Source organism: Triticum dicoccoides, chromosome 2B (genome assembly GCF_002162155.2).
Source record: "Triticum dicoccoides isolate Atlit2015 ecotype Zavitan chromosome 2B, WEW_v2.0, whole genome shotgun sequence".
Classification (NCBI taxonomy): domain Eukaryota; kingdom Viridiplantae; phylum Streptophyta; class Magnoliopsida; order Poales; family Poaceae; genus Triticum; species Triticum dicoccoides.
Window position 1 is genome coordinate 703,899,513 of NC_041383.1, and position 6,787 is coordinate 703,906,299.

Sequence of the window (6,787 nt, forward strand, 5' to 3'; positions counted from 1 at the left end):
CTATTTTTCCATTAGGTGAATTTCTTGATGAACAAGTTGCTAGAGTTAGGGGGAATGAAAATATTGAAGATGCTATTATTGATGATAGTGATGATGAAGGTTCTCCCAATGATTATGTTTTTCCTGTTGTTCCTAAGGGTTATGTTATGAATGAAGAAGCTGCTAGAGCTATCTTTTCTTGCAATGATAGATATGATCTTAAGAAATTATTAGCTAAATGGAAGCAGCAGTCTCTTAATGCTAGAATGAAACCTGACCCTGCTTTTGCTACTTCACCTATCTGTGTTACTGATAAGGATTATGAATTCTCTGTTGATCCTGAGATTATTACTTTAGTTGAATCTAATCCCTTTTATGGCCTTGAATCTGAATGATATAGCTACCCTATTTACTCATGATGAAAGATCTTCCTATTTTTATATCCTTAAGATATTTCTGTTCTCGTTAAAGGGTGATGCTAAGACTTGGTATAATTCTCTTGCTCCTGGTTGTGTGCGTAGTCCCCAGGATATGATTTATTACTTCTCTACTAAATATTTCCCTGCTCATAAGAAACAAGCCGCCTTGCGGGAAATATATAGTTTTGTGCAAATCAAAGAAGAGAGTCTCCCACAAGCTTGGGGGAGGCTTCTCCGGTTACTTAATGCTTTGCCTGATCATCCACTTAATACAAATGAAATACTTGATATCTTTTATAATGGACTAACCGATGCTTCCAAGGACTACTTGGATAGTTGTGCTGGTTGTGTTTTCAAGGAAAGAACAGTCGACGAAGCTGCAATATTATTGAATAATATGTTGACTAATGAAAATAATTGGACTCTTCCCGAGCCAATTCGTGAGGCAATTCCTGAACCAATTGAGCCAACACCTGAGCCTATTCATAAACCCACTCCGAAAAAGAGAGGTGTTTTATTTCTCAGTCCTGAAGATATGTAAGAGGCAAAGAAATCAATGAAATAAAAAGGTATTAAAGCTGAAGATGTTAAGAATTTACCACCTATTGAAGAAATACATGGTCTTCATATACCGCCTGTTGAAGAACCACATTGTGTTGATAACCCGACACAGGTAGTAAAGGTAAATTCTCTCTGTAGATATGATAAAGTTGAAATACCCTCTACTAAATTTCAGAGCCCATGCTTAGATGAATTTGATGACTTTATGGATAGACAAGAAAGTTTTAATGCTTATGTTAGTAGAGAGTTAAAGAATAATGCCTTCAAGATAGGATGTGTGAGCGATAACTTGGCTAGAGTTAAAGGTGAACTCCAACTCATTAGCAAATATGCTTCTATGGTTGCTACTTAAGCTGAGCAAGTACTCAAAGCTCAAAATGATTTGCTTGATGAATTAAATAACAAAAATGACTTTGCTATTAGAGTGGCTACTAGAACTGGTAAAATGACTCAGGAACCTTTGTATTCTGAAGGCCACCCTAAAAGAATCGAGCAAGATTCTCAGAGAAATAATTTAGAGGCACCTAGTTCTTCCAAAAAGAAGAAAAAGAAAGACGATAGGACTTTGCATGCTTCTAGTGAACCTACTGTGGACACATCTGAGAACCCCAGTAATATTTCTATTTCTGATGCTGAAACACAATCAGGTGATGAACATGAACCTAGTGATAATGTTAATGATAATGTTCATGTTGATGCTCAACCTAGCAAAAACAATGAAGTAGAGGTTGAACCTGCTGTTGATCTTGATAACCCACAATCTAAGAATCAACGTTATGATAAGAGAGATTTTGTTGCTAGGAAGCACGGTAAAGAAAGAGAACCATGGGTTCAGAAACTCATGCCCTTTCCTCCTAAACCATCCAAGACAAAGGATGATGAAGATTTTGAGCGCTTTGCTAAAATGATTAGACATATTTTCTTACGTATGCACTTAACTGATATGCTCAAAGTAAATCCTTATGCTAAGTATATGAAGGATATCATCACAAATAAAAGAAAGATACCAGAAGCTGAAATTTACACCATCCTTGCTAATTACACTTTTAAGGGTGGAATACCAAAGAAACTTGGAGATCCGGGTGTACCAACTATACCATTCTCCATTAAAAGAAATTATGTTAGAACTGCTTTATGTGATCTTGGAACCGGTGTTAGTGTTATGCCTCTCTCTTTATATCGTAGACTTGAATTGAATAAGTTGACACCTACTGAAATATCTTTGCAAATGGCTGATAAATCAACTGCTATACCTGTCGGTATTTGTGAGGATGTGCCTGTTGTGGTTGCAAATGTCACTATCTTAATGGACTTTGTTATTCTTGATATTCCTGAGGACGATAGTATGTCTATTATCCTTGGTAGACCTTTTCTTAATTCTGTAGGGGCTGTTATTGATTGCAACAAAGGCAATGTCACTTTTCATGTTAATGGTAATGAACATACGGTACACTTTCCGAGGAAACAATCTCAAGTTTATAGCATTAATTCTATTGGAAAAGTTCCAACTATTATTATTGGAGGTTTTGAATTTCCTCTCCCTACTATCAAGAAAAAGTATGATATTCTTATTGTTGGGGATTTTCATATCCCCGTTGAGGTAACTTAGTGTTATTCGAAATTTCTCCGCTTCCGTGTTATTCGGAATGAGTTTCTTAACAAGACTTGATCAACCTTGTTAGTGGATTCATTTTGATGATCGTGAGATGGATGAAACTAGAAGGCACAACCTTCTGTACCCTCTTTTTACTTTCTGTTATTTAGAATAAATAAAGCTAAAATAGTATTATCTGTCTGTTTTCTGAATTATTGGTGCATTAAAAAATATCCCGAAAATAAAAGTGCTCCAAATACCCTGCAAATTTAGTATGATTTTTTATGGAATATTTGTGGATTTTTGGCACTGAAAACACTGCAGGAGGGGCAAGCACCAGGCCACGAGAGTGGAGGGCGCCCCCCTATAGGGCGCGCCCCCTGTCTCGTGGGCCCTTGGTGGCCCCCCTCCACTTATGCCAGCACCCACACACTTCATCTTCTACCCAAAAAAATCCCCATCCAGCTCAAGCATGAGTTCTAGCTCATTTTGCTGCGATTTTCGATCTCCTTGCTCAAAGCTCCATTCACAAAACTGCTTTGGGAGATTGTTGCTTGGTATGTGACTCCTCCATTGGTCCAAATAGTTTTTGTTCTAGTGCTTTATTCATTGCAAATTTTTACTGCATAGGTGACCATTGTCTTGAGCTTGCATGTTAAATTTATGAGGTCCCAAGCAATTCTAATGCATGATATAGGCTCTAGGCACTTGTAGGAGTAGTTGCTATCAATCTTGTTTAGTTCTATTCACTTTTATTTTTGAAGTTACTAAAATTTCAAAAAAAATCAGAAAATGTTAAGGAAATTTTTGAGGGGCTCTTCTAGCCAAGGCTCTCAGGAAAAACAAGCCAAAGAGAAAGAAAGAGCCAAGTATAATCTTCCTTGCTTAGCGGAAGTGCGGTCGTGTGAATGGCCATGCAATGATTTCTTGAAAGAAGCCGGAATTCATGAAGATTTTTATGCTTTGATCAAGACTGCAGGCCTCACCGGTTTCATCAATGACCGGATCGATCAGTATCTCCTACTCACCAATACTTTCATGCAAAACTTTTATTATTATCCTAAGAAGTCACCGCCTGCAGTATCATTTCATTTATATGATGAATTCAGAGGAATGTCTTTACGTAATTTTTGCGCAGTGTGTAGGATACCTTATGAGGGAGAATTAGAGGAACCCCATCGTAAATATGTGGATGGCTTTGTTAACACTATCGTTGTAGAGGAGCCAAAGAAGGGTTCCGAGGCAAAAGTCTCTAGCATACACTTTCCTGTTTTACGCTACTTTGCCATATTTGCTAGTAGATGCTTGATTGGTCATGGAAATAGAGGAAACTTAAGTGTTCCTGATATTATCATTCTTCAACATGCCTTTCTTGGAGACAATACTTTTAGTATGGGTGCCGTTGTTGCTAAACGGCTAGCCCTGAATCGTACAAAAGGCCCCATTTTTGGAGGTATCTATGTTGCACGTCTTGCTAGACATTTTCAGATACCCATTAGGCACCTTGAGAAAGAGGAGACAAATTTGCCTCCTCACATTTTAGATTACAAGAGCATGGTAGCACACAAGTTTATTGTTGACAATGAAGAGAGGATGCTCTTGTATAAACTTAGATTTAATAAGAAACACTTTGAGATTATTATTTTGCCTGTGCCTTTGTTGTTTGATTTGCTTGCAGAAAATTTTCTTGTCACACCGGAAGCAGTGAACAATCATCGAGCCCAAGCTTTTACTCCGGAACCTGAACCTGAGCCAGAACCTGAACTGGACCCTTATCGTGCATCATCTGTTCAGTGGGATCCGGAGATGACCAGCCAGTGGTATCCTGATTACACCTCCCATTACACCTGGGAGAGTAGTGGCGGTCCTTGGTACTATACCAACTTAGGCCAAAAGCCTAAGCTTGGGAGATTACGTATTTCTCACCGACTTTACATTCATGTTCACACACTAGTCGTCGGTGCTCATACTCTTTCATTATATTATCCATGCTAGTTTAAATTTCTTTTTCTAGTTTTCTTCTTGTGTGTTTGATAAACCTTAAGAAAAACCAAAAAAAATAATTAGTATAATTTCCATGCTTGTAGTAGAAATTAAAAAGAAAACCCAAAAAGATTTCTAGTTCTTCTTCTTACTTGTTGGGAGCTTTCCCGTGGAAATAGTTTTATTTTATTTTCTTTCCTTTGGGGGTCGAGGCCACCATATTGAAAATGTTTAGTGGCTCTCATATGCATGATTGTTTATTTAACTTAGAGCCCATATTACTTGTCTTCTCTCTTGAGTTGAATGCTTGCAGATTCCAGCTTAGTCCAATGCACATGCACTCTTATTATTATACACATCGTTCGGTCGTGCAAGTGAAAGGCCATAATGACGATATATGATGGACTTACTGAGATGAGAAAAGCTAGTATGAACTCGACCTCTCTTGTTTTTGTAAATATGATGGGTTCATCGTTCCTGATTCAGCTTATGATGAAGTAAACTTATTTGCAATGACATTTAGAGATTATAGTTGCTTGTGCCATGCTTGATTAGCTTTGAGTTATAATGGTTTACCTTGTGTGTCAACATGCTATTAGAATGATTATGATGTGATATGATGGGATGGTATCCTCCTTTGAATGAATTGAGTGACTCGACTTGGCACATCTTCACGCATGTAGTTGAAACAAATCAACATAGCCTTCATGATATTTATGTTCATGGTAGATTATATCCTACTCATGTTTGTATTCGGTGTGAATTAATTTTAATGCATGTTTATAACTGTTGTCGCTCTCTCAGTTGGTCGCTTCCCAGTCTTTTGCTAGCCTTCATCTATACTAAGCGGGAATACTGCTTGTGTATCCAAACTGCTTAAACCCCAAAGTTGTTCCATATGAGTCCACTATACCTTCCTATATGCGGTATTTACCTGCCGTTCCAAGTAAATTTGTATGTGCCAAACTCTAAACCTTCAAATGAAATTCTGTTTTGTATGCTCGAGCAGCTCATGTTACAACTAGGGCTGCCTATATCTTCCATGCTAGGTGGGTTATTCTCAACAGGAGTGGACTCCGCTGCTCATTCACGAGAAAGGGCTGATAACCGGGATGCACAGTTCCATGATCCAAAAAGATCAAAGCAAATCAAAATAATTAAACAAAACTCGCCTAGGGCTATTGTTAGTTGGAGGCACTCGTTGTTTTGAGCAAGCCATGGATTGATGTTTGTTGGTGGTTGGGGGAGTATAAACCTTTACCATTCTGTTTGGGAACTGCCTATAATGCATCTAGTATGGAAGATACAACCATCTCATAGTTGTTGCATTGACAGCGAAAGTATGCCGCTCAAAATGTTATTCAATCTCTATTTTAAAATCGAGCTCTGGCACCTCTACAAATCCCTGCTTCCCTCTGCGAAGGGCCTATCTATTTACTTTTATGTTGAGTCATCACCCTTCTTATTAAAAAAATACCCACTGGAGAGCACACTGTCATTTGCATTCATTACTATTGGTGTATATTGGGCATGACTAGACTGGATCTCTTTTACCATGAATTACAATGTTTAGTCAGTCCCCGATCTTTAAAGGTGCTCTGCATTTATGTTTTGCGGTCTCAGAAAGGGCTAGCGAGATACCATTTTGTTATATCATCTTATGATTGTTTTGAGAAAGTGTTATCATTCGAGTTTTATTATTATGGCTTGCTAGCTGATTATGCTATTGATATGAGTAATTGTGAGACCTAAGTGTTATTGTGAGTATGGTTAGTTCATAATATTTGCTGAAACCTGAATGCTGGCTTTTCATGTTTACAACAACAAGAGCAAACAGAGTTTGTAAAAGTTTTTCTTTATCACTTTCAGTTTATCAACTGAACTGCTTGAGGACAAGCAAAGGTTTAAACTTAGGGGAGTTGATACGTCTCCAACGCATCTACTTTTCCAAACACTTTTGCCCTTGTTTTGGACTCTAACTTGCATGATTTGAATGAAACTAACCCGGACTGACGTTGTTTTCAGCAGAACTACCATGATGTTGTTTTATGTGTAGACAAGAAAAGTTCTCGGAATGTCCTGAAAATCCACGGAGGCACTTTTTGGAATTAATAAGGATTTCTGGGCAAAAGAAATGCACCAGGGGGCCCACACCCTGTCCACGGGATAGCCCCCCCCCCCTATAGGTCACTCCCCCCTATCTCGTGGGACCCCTGGACCTCCACCGACCTCAACTTCAACTCCATATATT